The sequence below is a fragment of the Lissotriton vulgaris genome, chromosome 1_1, assembly GCF_964263255.1.
Source record: "Lissotriton vulgaris chromosome 1_1, aLisVul1.2, whole genome shotgun sequence".
Lineage (NCBI taxonomy): Eukaryota > Metazoa > Chordata > Amphibia > Caudata > Salamandridae > Lissotriton > Lissotriton vulgaris.
This window is the reverse complement of record NC_141685.1, coordinates 1,612,778,932-1,612,795,092: the sequence shown is the minus strand read 5'-3', so window position 1 is coordinate 1,612,795,092 and position 16,161 is coordinate 1,612,778,932.

The window sequence follows — 16,161 nt, the reverse complement described above, 5'->3', positions numbered from 1 at the left end:
TATACTCAGACATGAGTCCCTTTCTCACTGCTCCATCAGGATTCAAGCAAGCCGGGCCGAAGAAGGCTGAAATGCCAGAAACCGGTCCCCGGTAGCTTGTCTCCTTTCTGGTGAAGAATTGGCTTGGTAGTTTAGTCTGCCCTGTTCCCATGATGCACTGGGCCAGGGACAGACTGATTTGCATATAGCCAGGTTCTGAGCTGGGATGGGGCAGTGAGATAAATAACGGTGATGGATCAAGCCCTGATCTTTGGACTGGGTAAGAGTGGTCTGTTTAACTCAGACACTCTGTTCATCACCACCCCCTTTTCTAAATTGTTTTTGGCCACTATTGGTGTGGCAGGGTATACTCAGACATGAGTCCCTTTCTCACTGCTCCATCAGGATTCAAGCAAGCCGGGCCGAAGAAGGCTGAAATGCCAGAAACCGGTCCCCGGTAGCTTGTCTCCTTTCTGGTGAAGAATTGGCTTGGTAGTTTAGTCTGCCCTGTTCCCATGATGCACTGGGCCAGGGACAGACTGATTTGCATATAGCCAGGTTCTGAGCTGGGATGGGGCAGTGAGATAAATAACGGTGATGGATCAAGCCCTGATCTTTGGACTGGGTAAGAGTGGTCTGTTTAACTCAGACACTCTGTTCATCACCACCCCCTTTTCTAAATTACCATTGTAACAAGGCCCCGCTGCAGGGGCGCGAAGACGAAGGGGTAGTAAGTGGCTGCAAGAACCCGAGGTGGGAAGGCTAGGAGGTAAAGAAGCAAGTGATGCTAGTACTGCAGCAAATATACAGAGGATATTACTCTTAAGTCGGCTGTCTATAGGCTCCAGGGGCTGTCTAGCCTCCAGAAAAACATGCATTAAGCTTATGCTAAACTACTCCTGAGCAGGAAAACAACAAAATTGTCGCTGTAGAAGCTGGGAGCAGAGCAAGAAAGAGAGATAGCAGCCAAGAGCACCTCTCAACTAACAAGACAACCCCGTTGCTCACCTCATCAATTGACCTTCACGGCTTACAAAAAAACGTAGATCTCGAACAGTACATATGAAAAGACTGGGTACGGCCCAATCTACGAGAAAGAGTATACGCAAAGCGTCTCATATCGGAGCAGTCCCAGGAACAGTAGATATAATAAAAAATGTCACCACCACCTCCAGAATAGACGATCAAGTAGCACCAGTAGAGCAGTGAATTTAACAAGAAGAAAAATCCAAAATAATCTAAAGGGATTGTGTTCAAGGGCAATTAATGACCAGCAAATGGAAATCAAACAAGAAAGAAAACAGCCAACGGACAACAAAAAATAAAATGTGGTCAGGACTACAAAAAAAATGTGGTCAAAGGAGCGATCAGGAACAATCCCTTTAAAAGCAAATATAGCTCTGGAGGTTCCTCCTGCAATCCTTGAGACCGATTTTACTCTACTGGATATAAACTTTTCATTAGGTCTATATCAACTGTCTCTTACAGTACCTAAAGAGACTCCACGCCACTCAATAGTACTCCAACTAAAGCCACAGTTTGCATGGAAAACTGCTCATGATCACCAGAACTCCCATTATTTAATGCATTGCAATCCCCAAAAAGGGAAGGACCTATATCTAACGCTTTCTTTTCATTACAGAGAATTTTGGAATCTATATTAGCTCTCCTCGAGAAGAACTTAGACAACTCGGACATGATTCTCGAAACGCAAACTAGAATACTACAATATCTAGTGGACAAAAAAAGGAAAAAAACACTTAATCAAAATTCCAAAACTATACTAAGTCATCCAGGAAAATCCCCGACCCGTGAAGAAGAATTTCCAAATTTACCATCTGCTGACCATCTTACAGGAAAAGCGCAAAAGGCAACACAAACAGAGGGATTCAAATTGAAAAAATTGAAAAATAAGCTAATAAACTATGAAGTTTACTCTCAACGCAAATAATTTGAGGAAACCAAGATAGAAAGTACCCCTCAACCTGTGATACCTTTGTTTCCCATTTTTAGACAGAAGAATCAGCAAGGAATGCTAACTCAAATACACTAAAGCCAAAGGAAAAGAGATACATTATAAAGGGGATGAAAAGCAAAAAAAACAAAGCGAAAAATCACGAGAGGATCGACTAGGAAAGTAAAATTCCCACAAACATCAGAACAAATAGTTCAGGGCAATGACCCAAAACATAGATTCATATTCGCTCCCATATGAAATCAAAGGGGCACCCCTTAAACCCCCTGGTGCAAAACATTTCAGCAAAACAGACAAAAGAATGCCAGGACAAAATAAATTGAGGGGAAAAATAAATACATTTTTCTACCAAAAATACACATGGAAAGGAAGACCAAACTGTCTCCTGTACTTTGGAATTAATAGACCTATTCCCCTGCCACATTATTCCTTTAAATCGTGGGAGAATATTGAACTTACTACATAAGATTCATCAACTTCACTCACTCGAAACTAAAGAGATAAAATTAGTAGTGTTTCCGAATAAATCGAACCGAGAGGTGGCAAATGTGGGGTTTTAGTCCAACGTTATTTCATCTATCATTTTAAAAGAAAGAGACATCCTTCACAAAAATGGTTTCGACAAGGCTGAAGTTAAAACAAAGGCTACACAGTACAATAGGTCAAAGGATAACAATGAGAGTAAGATCTACCCCCAGCATAACCATGTGAATTGGCCTCCAAAAACTCAAATAAGTAGGCCAGAAGGATCCTTAATAATATCGATCAGTGAAGGCGAGCGACGAATTTGGAACCAGGCACCTCCAAAAACCGAGCCGCAACTAAAAGAAAACTCCTGGTCCTGGATCTCTGGCAATCTGAACGCACTAATACTCCCTTTTTAGCAAAAGTTAAAAATGATCTCCTGGAACATTGCTGGGAAAAACCGAGAAAAGCTAGCCCATATCCTAGAAAAGTCCCCATGGATTCTTTTATTACAAGAAACCTGGTCCGTAGACACTTTCATTCAAAAAAAATTACTTTGTGTTCGACTTCACAGCTGAGGCCACAAAAAGGCGTCACGAAAAAGGAGGCCTTGCAATTCTCCTAAAAGAAATCTATTGGGATCTAGAAATCATTGACTTGTTTTTCCAAAATGCTCAGTGATTCAATATTAAAGATCAAAACAAAAGTTTGAATACCATCCAGGATTTGCTAATTTTCAATGTTTATATACCGCCGGGACCCCGCTACGACTCTCTGCTATCTTAAATATCTGACAAGATGAAACAACAATGGCACATAAAGACTACCCACCAGTACTAATTGTTGGAGACTTCAATGGTAAAATCTTTAAAACCTTTCTGGATAAAGAGGGAAAATGTGAAAAAGAGGAAACCTGTTTTATCCCTAAGCCACTATTACCAACAAAAATAAAAGCCAATAAACGAGGGAAACTACTACTCTCTCATGTCACCGCGATGAATGGAGTTATTTTAAATGGTAAAGTAGAAGGGGACATCCAGGCTGCCTATACTAGATCGGGTACTAACAGTTTTTAGAAAATTGGAATGTTGGTAGCTCCATTGAAAACAATGGAGTGCTCCGGGCTTATAATGGCTGGTTAAGCCTGGAGCTCCAACATTCCAATGTTTCTTTGTTCACAGCTCTGGCTGTGAACAAAGGTTTCAGGGAGCCTGGGGGGATTCCAATCCCCTCACGCTTACATTAGGCTTTGCTCTTTTTTGTTAGAACATTCTGCCTTCTAGTGGCAGAATGTTCTAATAGCCTTATAGCCCTTCGTAGCTGGGTTATACCGGCTATTTAAGTCCCTCTCCCTTGTTAAAGGCCCTCGCCCGAGCCGAGAGGGCCTTTAATAGCTGGTATAGCCCTCTACAGCAGGCTATAAGGCTATAATCAATCTTAGACTATGTAATCTGTATCATGGACTTTTTTCAGAAAGTGCAATCATTGAATGTACAGGGTATATACAAAAGCGATCATGCACCCTTGTCTCTGGAAACAGACCTCTCATTGCAATCTACTACCCTGTGGTCATTAGGCTGTTTAAATGGCCATGCTAATGTAGATGATAAAAACGGTAGGATCACCTGGAATTCTAGAGCAATCGAGAGAATGAACACCGTAATCTCAGCTATGCTTTGAGACTCACTCAATAAAGAAATAAACCTGATAATGAATTACGAAGAGAGACCGTGTCCACTGTTGTTGCATCTCTTCAGGAATACTCAAACAGGTGCAAAAAGAGAAGGAGCCACCTAAAAGGAAAGAACAAAGATTACGAATCAGTAAAATGAAATAGTCTGATTAGATCGCAGTTTTTACACTTCTCTGGGATAAGACAGGAAGAAATAAACAAGTTAAAAAAATTACGACAACGGAAAAAAGCGAAAAAACAGCAAGAGGAAAAAGACAAAAACTGGATAGACATTCAATTGGCGCTATAGAGTAAAAACAGTAAAGCATTTTGGAGCTTAGCTGCCAAACAAATGGGTATCAGGAAAACAATACAAGCGTTCCCAGTGTCAGCATTGGCCTGGGAAAAACATATCCATAATTTGTAAAAACTAAGGCGGAAAAATTGCACCAGCAGGCTCAAGGGAAGGATCAGTCAAATGCGGACGCAATAACCTCAACAACTAAACTAAACAAATAGCTTACTTTATAAAGGCCGCAAGAACTACAGCAGCAATGGGACCAGATAAGATCCTGATTAAGGCTCTTCAATCAAATCCGGACGAGTGGAGCAAATTTCTATGCCCTCTATTTCTTTACTGTTTTGCAACAGGAGATATCCCAAAATGATAGCGGGGGAGTATGGTGGTCCCTATCTTTAAAAAGGCTCCAGAACAGACTCAAAGAATTATCGACAAATAGCCCTACTCGATGCAAAGGGAAAGATCTTTGCAGCTTGTGTCCTGGACCATCTCAAAGATTGGGCCTTTTACAGTTGAGCAATTCCTATGTCCCAGGCAGGATTCCACCCAAATCATTCAGTAACAGACAATAACGTAATTTTACAAACTATACTTGACAAATATGTTGTGTCAAAAATACAAATTGTATACTGTGCTTTTTGATAGGGTAGACCGGAAAGAAACTGGTGAGGTTGGGAATCCCAAAAGATTTACTCACAATAATTATATCCCTCCATACAGAAACATGGTGCAGAGTCCAAATAGGGAGATTAAAGGGTTTAACTAGACCAATTTCCATGTCAAACTGTATAAAACAAGGTTGTCTCCTTGCCCCCTTGCTATTCTCTCCTTATTTAAGCAACTTACCAGAGCACTTTACTCTACTAAAAACTTTCCCAGCGAAATAAGCACCGTGACATACATATTTTAATGTACACTGATGATATTGTGATATTAGATCTTACACCGATAGGACTCCAAAAAAACTTAAACGCATTAAGCGGCTATGCAGATGACAACTTTTTAGCCCCAAACATTTCAAAAACCAAACTTTTACTTTTTAGGGGAAGAAAAGGATTACAACCTTTAAATTGGACATTGGGGGGAAATCCACTAGAGTTGGTCAAAGAATACACTTACTCAGGTCAGATTTTTTTTCTCAAACTTTACAGAATCCCTCCCACCTACATCACATAGTCGAAAGGCAGATGCTCACGTAGGAGCACTGCTGAGGCTATACTTCTCTTCCGGAAATAGACTTTTCCAACCTCTGCTAGAGGTCTATCGTATGAAAATCCCTTCCATTTTAACGTATGGTCTAGCGTATATACACATAAAAACCTGGCAATTTGTAAAAAATGAGAGAAGGGAATTCTCTCCAGTAACTATTAAGAGTAAATCAAGCAGTCCCGGCCCAAGCATTACGCCTCAAACTGTCCTTAGCCGGCATATACGCAAGGGCTATCTCGAATATATTAAGATGGGCATATCATTTTAACACGCTGACTATGGTTCTTTAAGGCACATTTTAAAACTGGAAACTTTCAGAGAAGAGGCGTCACAATACACTTTTAATAAGAATCATAATACAGCTTTTAACCTGTTCCACTGCACATTAGCACTTTTACAAACGTGGACACCAGCACTTTTGAAGCTCTTTTTTAAAGAATCTGACCCCAAGATTAAGCTTTGACCTGGACGTAAAATATGGTCTTCAATTAAAACACTATACAGAATACACAAAAACCATAAACTATAAATCCCCTGAGATATACACATACTTTTAATTAGATCACAGGATTTGGTGCTGTAGTCTCTTACTGAGGTTGGAAATCCTCCCTTTGATCTAACTCATGTATTATGTGTCTGCCCTAACCTAACCCTCGTAGAATCCCGGTGGAGGTATTTAAGGCTTATTAGTATCAGATACAACGTCTCTTCTACACAAAGTCTAATTAAGCTTTGTAAATCCCCACCGGATGAATTTGCCTGTTATCAACTGTATACATTTTGAAATAGGTTTTTAAAGCCGTTTTAAAGTTTATGATTATAAGGTTTTTAAATTATAAACATTTAAAGCTGATATTATGGCCCAGCAGCCTCAGATACAAAGTCACTCTTTCATAAGATCTATCTAAGTTCTGGAAAAAAAACACAGGATGACTTTATCTGTTACTAGTTGTATAATTCTTAAACAAGTTTTATCTTAAAGCTGTTTAAATAGTATGATGAAATGTTTTAACATTATAAATGCTTAAAGCTGATGCTACAGGTATCATGATAAATGTTTTAAAACTATGTTTGTGTATTTGTTGACCTCAGTTGAGGTCTATATCAAATTTGAAATAAACTGAAACTTCAAAATGGTCATTAACTTTGTTAATAAAATGATCTGCAAGTTTGTTGCAGTGGCGGGGGGGGGCGCTAGAGGGCACACGACAGAATGGCCGCCCTTGGGTGAGGCTCCTGTAGCCTGGAAAGCTATCCGGCATTTATCCTGGTTAACCGGCTCGTGTACTGGCTGGAACTACGCTGAGTTATAGATAAAAGCTGTCCCCAGCATCGGTGAAATTTTGGCGAGGATCGGACGCTGTGAGCTCCCGCGGCGAGGCACTGAATTCCCACCGGGCTAAACATCGGACGGCCGAGGTGAGGTGCGGGCGGCAGCTGTACCTAGGAAAGACCGCGGCTGCACACGAGGAGTGCAGGCCGCCGACGCTGGAGACGGGCGCGCGCCCGGGGAAAACGACAACCGCTGATCCGATCCGCCGCCCACAGAGCACCGTGAGACCAGGTGGAGGTACGGCGGTAAGCTAAAGCAGCGGGGAGGCAAATGAAGAAGTGCCATTGACCCACAATAGCGGGCTCTTCCCCAAACGGGACCTTCGGCCACGCACTAGCCGACTGTACGCTTGAGACTGCAAGTAATGGCGGCCTAAGACACGGCACGTCGTAACGGTAACTGGTGGCCGGCCCTAGGCACTGAGCATTACAACGGTAACAGGAGGCCATCACAGAGCAAGAGGTGGCACACTTAGTGAACCCTGGCAGAGAGGAATAGGTAAGCAGTGGCGGCAAGGACCGTGGTGGGCCTGCCCTATGTAGACATACGACGCTGGCCAGCGGGGTAGTGCTGAACATTCGGTGGGGAATTGCAGTGCCTGGCGTCACCTCAAATTTGATCCTGGGATATAATAGTCACAGCGCAGTGCAGGAAAACGCGAGGGGGATCAACAGGAGCGTGGACACTGGCACCCGCATGCTTTGCATGGCCCTGCTGCTTGGAAGAGTGAACGAGTTGATATCTAGCTATACAGCGCGGTGGGCCTAGGAAAACAGAGGCCGCATCCCTTGCCATTAGTAGTACATTATTAAGGGCCAAATATAAGGTGAGCTCCAAGTCCATGCTTGCGGACCAATCGAGAGCGCAGAACACCCCCCGCGAAGAGATCCGGCAGTAGCTACGGTTGGAGGCCGTGTGGGCGCAGACGAGAGACCAGAGTACCCAAAGCTGAGCGAAAATGGGGAACATGGACACCCGACAGCCTAAACTTACCTTTGAGACTGCGAAACCAAAAGGTCCGAATTCCACTCCAAAGAACACAGTGCCGGCTGGAACAGACCAAGCTGCTGGCGGGTCCTCAACCAATGAGATGAATGTCCAGCAGATCCTACAAGAAATGCGGCAAGGATTCGCCACAGTGGTGGATAAAGTGGACAAAATGTCGTCAAGAATGGACGCAATTGTGCACAAAATGGACCTACATGAGGAAAGCATAATGGAGACGGAACGGCGCATCTCTGAAAATGATTACATCACTGCGGGGCATACAGTGCAACTAACGCGGATGGACAACCTACTTCAGGTCATCGCGGCAAAGAACGAGGATTTGGAGGCCCGAAGTAGACGCAATAATATACGCGTCACGGGGGTGCCGGAGTCCACGAACACTGGGCGTATGGAGGACTATATCGAAAAAATGCTTTTGACGACCATTGGGGCGGAAGCGTTCTCCTCACAGTTCATAGTTGAGCGTGCCCATCGGTCTCTCGGACCGCCGCCGAAACCAGGGACCCCACCTAGACCCATCATCGCTCGTTTACTAAATTATCGTGATCGAGATGTGGCCTTGCGAGCAGCTCGTGCCAAACAAACCCTGACCTACGACGGAGTTTCTTCTTCCATATACCCAGACTTCACCCCGATAGTCCAAGAAGAAAGGCGCAAATCCATAGCGGTTAAAAAGAAACTCCGCGCAGCACAAATTGATTACGCCTTGCTATACCCGGCCCGGCTCCGGGTGACCCACAAGGGGAAACAGCGCTTCTTCACGAATCCGCAGCAGGTGGAGGATTACCTACGCACGCTGAAGAAAACGCAACATAGACCGAACGGACGGGGCCCTGCAAGCCGAGACAACGCACGAGAGACTGATGAAGAATCCTGAGAAGCCCCCTGCTACAGGCTAGATGCAGTATTACGGACCCTTGCTTAAAACTGAAGGCACTCCAAAGGTGGTGATGAGGCTGGGGACACTAGATGAACAAACAGCCTAATGGTACCGAGAGTTCCGGTGGTAATGTAATCCAGGCCCCACTTCCCCTCCTTAGACGCAGCCCAGTGGTCACCCAGGTCGGAGGGCTGAGGGGGGGAGGTGGATGTGTGACCAGCTAGAGCTGTCCCCCAACGGGTTTACCCCTGTCTTAGACATTGTTGAATTAATGACAGATATGTTCTTGTTGGGAATTTGGGGAGGGGGGGTGGTAGACTATACTGGCAAGTTAGGGCTGCTTCAGTGGGTGGAGGGAGGAAGGGGGGATGTGCGGGGGTGGGACTGTTTTGATGTACGTTTGATTGTGGATTGGTTGCCACTCCGTAATATTGTTTTCCTCCGGGAGGGGAGAGAGGGAGGGAGGGAACGTATGGGATACTACAGGGCACGATGCGGATTGGAGACACACATTAGGGGTCCGTGTTGGGATGGTACATACCACGGAAATGCTTCAGATTCACAGATACATTGGCGAGAAGGTCACTACATTGGGGTTAGGGGAAATGGCTTTTTGTTGCGAGACACTGGTGAAAGCCTAGGGCTGGTAAGGTTCACAACTGATCTTTTGTATGCCAGTTATTTGACATGCCCGTAACTGACCCTACACCTCCTCACATGGAACGTGAGAGGCCTTGGCGACCCGCGTAAGAGACGACAAATATTGTCTTATCTGGACAGACACGCCATTCACATAGCGTTTCTGCAGGAGACACATTTCAGACCCCAACCAAATAACACTTTTGCTGGTAGGTGGGCGGAACATAGACTGTTTTCTTCTTATTCGACTTATGCCAGAGGTACAGCAATCCTAGTTGAGAGGGGCACACCATTTACACCGGCAGGCGAGAAGCACGACACACAAGGGCGATACTGTATTATGTGGGGGCGATTGGGGCATACATCAATCACCTGTGTGTGCTGTTATGGACCCAACATAGATGACCCACGTTTCTTCATTGAACTCTGGGCTAATGTAATTGGCACCGGGACTGACCATGTAATCTGGGGTGGGGACTTTAATGTGTCACTGGACCCCGCGCTTGACGGGCCACATCCGAGCTCGCATCACTACACCAAAGCACGAGCCTCGCTTCCCCTTACTCTCCCAGAGAATAATATGATAGATGCCTGGCGACACCTTCACCCAACTATTTGTGAAGGCACGCATTTTACTGCACATGCGGCATCCTGGGCGCGTTTAGACTACATGCTTCTCTCGCAAGATTTGGGCCCGGCAATCTCGGGAGTGAAGCATCTGGCTAGGACATACTCGGATCACGCACCTGTACGACTGACCCGGAGTGCGGAAGACTTTGGCCCGCCGAGAACACGCTGGCGCTTACAACCAACCATGCTCATAGACCGAGTATTTCAAGAGGATCTCAGAGAAGAAATACTAGATTTCTTCGAACGTAATAAAGGTACAGTGGAACAGGTCGAAACCTTTTGGGAGGCCTTCAAGGTCACGCTTAGAGGGATTTACATTGCTAAGGGGTCTGGAGTTTTAAAAAGCATACAGAACAGATTGGCCACCTTAGAGAGAGAGCTTAAGGAGCTAGAAAGGACTCTGGCCAATGGCCCGGATGGGGCAACTCAATCACGCATGCGGGATGTGCTCACAGAATACACAGGCGAAGCTAGTAGAGAAACCAAGTTCAGAGGGCGGTATTGGTCGGCTCGTCGCTACGGCGAAGGGGAACGACCGGGTAGAGCACTGGCTGCAACAATTGTGCTGGCAAGGCATTTAATTTAATTTTAATTTAATTTAATTTAATTTAATTGCGGGTTTATATAGCGCTAGGAATCGACTCCCGGAGGAGTATCTCCGCGCTTCGGCCGCTGGGGAACCCGTCCTGGCTCACCCTGAGAGATGGTCCCTTATGGGTATCTCTAAGGTGCGACCAAGCATCCCCGGCGGCCTGGGGGGCCGTTGTGAAGATGAGGCAAGCTAATGCCCAGAGTTGCCGAGTATGGTCCCTGACTGGAGTAGGCACCGAGGCGAGAATTATCGAGCCCGCTGACCATGGTCCACGACCCTGCCGCGTCGGGAATCGAACCCTGGTCCCGGGCCGTTCTCTGCTTACGGGTCTGCCGCCTCTAACCAGTGAGCCACACCACTCCACTTGCACAAAGCATTGGAATGTGGTTTTGGCTATCGAGGGACTGGATGGGCTGGTCTACAGAGACACGACGCACATCTTGAACGCCTATACAGCACACTATGCCAAACTCTATTGCTCCACAAGAACAGGGCTGCTTCCTTTGACCGAATATCTGGAGGATGTGTCTCTGGGATGGCTCAGCGATACTCAACAAGGTTTCCTGAGCGCCCCGTTCGAGCTGGATGAAGTGAGGGAAGCTATAATGCACATGCAATCAGGCAAAGCCACTGAACTGGATGGTATCCCAGTTGAATTTTACAAAACGTATATAGACTTCATGGCCCCGATTCTGCGAGAAATCTATGAGGATGCTCTGGAAGTGGGGCATCTACCCCTTCCATGAGGGTAGCTCTCATCACATCCTTACTCAAGCCGGGAAAATCCCCTGCTAGTTGCGACTCCTACAGACCCCTATCCTTACTCAACTGCGATATTAAAGTTCTGGTGAAACTTATAGCCACGTGACTTAATCTAATTATGGAAGGTCTGATATTACCTGACCAGTCTGGCTTTGTTCCTGGTAGGGCGACATCCCATAATCTGCGTACCTTCTTTACTGTCCTGAATAATGTTTCCGAAGAGCTGCCTATGGCAGCGATATTTTTGGACGCAACCAAAGCGTTCAACTCTCTGGAGTGGGACTACGTGTTCAGGGTGATGTCTCGAATGGGGTTTTCGACCATATTCCTATCCTGGATTAAACTGTTGTACACTTCGCCTGTGGCTAAGGTACTAATCAATGGGAAGACGTCCCAGGAGTTCCCAGTGACAATGGGCACACGGCAGGGGTCGCCCTATTTGCTATCGCGATAGAACCATTGGCGGCGAAGCTGCGGCAACATCATAACGATAAAGCGTTGCGCTGTAATCAGCGACAAATTTTGATATCCCTATATGCAGATGACATCACGCTATGCATAAGAGACCCACAGCAAAACATGAACGCTGTCCTTAGAGAGTTCATCGTCTTTGGCGAACTGTCGGGCGTAACCATAAATGTTCCCCTCACAGCAGCGACCACAAAGTTCCCTCTAGTTTACCCTATGACTTGGTGCGAGGATGAGTTCAAATATTTGGGGATACATATATCCAGAGACAAGGAGTAGTTAATGAGACTCAATTATGGCACGACCATAGTTCGCATTACTGACAAGGTAACGCGCTGGATCACCCTGCCACTGTCACTAGCAGGCAGAGCATCATTGATAAAAATGGTCATTCTACCGCAATTACTGTATTTATTCCTAAATATTCCCTTTTACCCTGGACTGTACTTTTTTCAGCAATTGCGATCTGAACTTGTCTGGTTGGTATGGGGAGGGAAAAGTCAGAGACTCGCATGGGATACCCTAATTAGGCCCTACACACAAGGGGGATTTGGCATCCCAGATTTCGAATTGTATTATTATAGTACACAGGCGCACTATGCTTATTTTTGGGTGCAACAACCGCGATACATGCCTCAGGTGGCTGCGGAGCACTGGCTGGCTCTGCCGATTCCTATCGAGGGCACGTTTTCTATTCCGCCCCAAGGCAGAGATAAGACACCTACAACAGTGATGGCTATGACAAATGCTTGGCGCCAGTTGGGTAGGATGCTAGAGGCACCCATGCTTTACTCACCACTATTACCCCTAGTATATCATCCGGATATGCCTCTACTACAGGAGTCCACTTTTCAGCAGCTTGCTAAGCGTATTCATGTTCAAACATAGTGGCGACCTATATGTTGACGGTACATTTCGCTCTTTGGAACATTTGTTTCGGGATGCTCACTGCTCTCCTCTTGACACCTTTCTTTATATCCGGCACACACAGCGAGACCTCCCAACTCCCATAGCTAAGGCGAAATGGGACCAGGAACTGGGGGTAGAGTTGACAGAAAGACAGTGGAACTTCTGCTCACAACAGACTGAACGAATTTCAGCCAGCAGCAGGCTTAGGATAATACATTATAAGTATTTACATAGATTATACTACACACCTGCCAGCATGCACAGGTACGGATTGAGCGACTCGGATGCATGCAATAGATGTCATGCCTCAAGGGCTGATTTTCTGCATCTAGCGTGGGCATGCGAGGCAGTGCAGAAATACTGCCAGGAAGTTTTCACGGCCCTGGCCACGATGATTAACACCACAGTGGACCCTTCCCCAGTTTTGGCACTTCTAGGATATGTGGAACCCCTTCAGGCTGTACACCGCAAATTTGTTGCGCTAGCACTGTTATTAGCTGGTAAGGGGAGGGCGCCCAAATTCAAAGATTGGATAAATGACCTTATACATTGCCAAGAGCAGCTGGAGACATACGCTGAACTACTAACATTGGCGTCCAGACCTAAGGATGTATGGGCCCCCCTAAAATGTTATTTAGTAACCCGAGACAACTCAGTCAGCCAAGAGGAATCAGCTACATGAGGCATGTATTTGTAACAGTTTGCTCTGAGCCTCATAACACGCAAGGGATAGTATAGCCGTGAGCGAGGGGCATGTCAGTGAGCGAGTCCAATATGACATCTAGTGTTCATACTCAAAGTGCTAGTGCTAGCCTGATTTATGCCACCTACTCTAATTTGATATAGGAAGGATGTGCCAATAACTCTGTGTTTCATGATGTTCCACACTGACACAGAGCTTATTGTATTTTTTCCTTCCAAGAGAAAATTATGAGATATGTTATGTATACAAATGAAAGTGGGGGTAGATTAATGATTGTACTGATGATGTTCTCTGTTGTAGAGGGCTGACAGGCGTGACTAGAATATATGAAATGTATTGTTGTTCTCTATAGGCTGACTGCAACTTACCAAATGCCCGCCATTGAGTTTTGATGTATGCTAATGACCGACAATTGTGACGTGGTATATACCTACCGTGTTCTTTCCCAAACAACAAACTCAATAAATAAAGTTAAAAAAAAAAAAAAGTTTGTTGCAGTGGCTATTCGATGCTTCCACCAGCCCAGGAGTGGCCGACAGCTTAATCAAGTTGTTAACAATGAAGTGGATTTCCTTAGAAGGATTTCTACTGTTTCAAATTTTTATCTGCAAAGCAGCCATTTTGCAGTACAAGCTTTAAGTATATTCTTTTATTTTTTCCTAACAGAGTTTCTCATTTAACAAATAAATCAAATTGGTATGTTATGTAGATTTGTAGGGTGCACTATCACCTGGGAGGGTATCCTTGTGCTAAGCAGGTGTGAATCGAGTCGATCTAGGGCCAAGCGAGACTACTCAAAAAGCCAGGTTTTCAGCTTTCTTCAAGGTTCAAGAAGGCAGGAGGAGGCTAAGGTATGTAGTGGCAGATCAGCCATGCTTTAGGAGCAATGTGGGAGAAGGCATGACCGCCAGATATGGTTCTTTGTATGCGTAGGATGTGTACATGCAGGAGACCGGTCGAGCAGAGGTGTTGGGAATGTTTGTGGACGCAGATGCAATTGCTGTCTAGTGCCTTGGCGTGTGGCTGAGGAATCTGAATTGTGTTTATGTGTATGAATAACCAGTGTAGTTCTTTGATGTGAGGTGAGATGTGTTTATGGCGCTGTAGGTTGAGAGTAATTCTGGATGCCAAGTTCTGTAGGGTCTATGGTCTCCTGATGAGCTGCTTGTTGATCCCAATGTAGAGGGTGTTCCACAGTATTCCAGGTGTTGGTTGTTAAACATTTAATGATTTTCTCAGTATCTTCAGGATGTGGAAGCATGAGGCAGTGATGGCATTGACTCAGGCGGTGATGTTGAATTTACAGTCTAAGACAATACCGAGGTTTTAGACATGGGAGTTGAGGGATGGTGTTGTCTCTAGCTCTGTTGGCCACCAGGTGAGGTCCTACGGAGAAGGTCTCTTGGTGAAGATTCGAACTTTGTTCTTGTCAGTGTAACGCTTCATCAGACAGCTGGTCTTCACCCAGTCAGTGATTTCTGTCATACATGCGGAGAAATTGTTCCTGGTGCTGGGCATCTAATCTGTGAGGGAGAGAATAAGTTGCTTTTCATTGGCATAGAAGCGGACAATGTTGTGCGAGCTGATAATCCTGGTCAGGGCGATCATGTATGTGTGGAAAAGTGTCAGGCTAATGGAGAATCTTGCAGGACATCGCAGATGAGGTTTCATGGGTCCAAGGTGAAGGATAGCAGTCAGGAAGGAACATCGGAGTGCAGTTCCTAGGATTCCGATGCCGCACAGGCATTGGATGAGGATGCAGTGGGACACCGTGTAAAACGCTGCAGGAAGGTCCAGGAGGATGAAGAATACCCAGTCTCCACTGACTAGGATCATGTGAATGACATTCGTGGAGATGATGAAGGTAGCTTTACATGCTGTGGTTGGGCTTGAATCCAGACCGAGTGGTACTGTGGAGTTGATGTTTAAGGTATTCGATGAGGAGTCTGTTGATGATTTTCTCCAGTACCCTAGCTGGGTACCTAACAGGGATATCGGTCTGTAGCAGACAAGTTTTGAGGGTTCCTCAGAGGGTTTTTTCAGCAGTAGACTGCTGCATACTTCTAAGCACCTAGGAAGGTTGCTGACACGGTGGAGGGTTTCAGGATGGCGCTGATGGGTAGAACCCCTCTGGAGTAGAAGTGGTGGGGACAAGGTCCACATGGAGCCCTGAGTGAAGGTACTTCATGATGGTGGCAGTCTTCTTTAGGTATATTGCATGCCATGTGGTTATTCTAGGTTCTTTGGATTAGATAGGGAGTCGATTTGCAAGGCCTGTCATGTCCGGTAGCTGGGTGAAGTTGCTGTATATGGTGGTTATTTTGTTGCTGAACAAGAGAGAAAGATTGTAGTATAGATCCTGTGTAAGGGAGGGGCGGGGGAGATTTCCTTGATTCTGTTGGTGCTGGCGTCAAGGCAGTCTGCCAAGGCAATGCATTTGGTCCTCTGGCTCAATTGGTGATAGCGATTCAGAGCTGACTTGAAAGTGCATTATCCTTGCTCATTCCTCATCTGCCGTCCAGCTGTTCGAAGTAGCACTTCATCAGCCTGAGTCCTTACGTGTATCAGTTGGCTTGGGGCCTGATCTCATGGTGATGTTGTGTTTGACAGATGCCATGTAGTCAGCACAGGAGGTG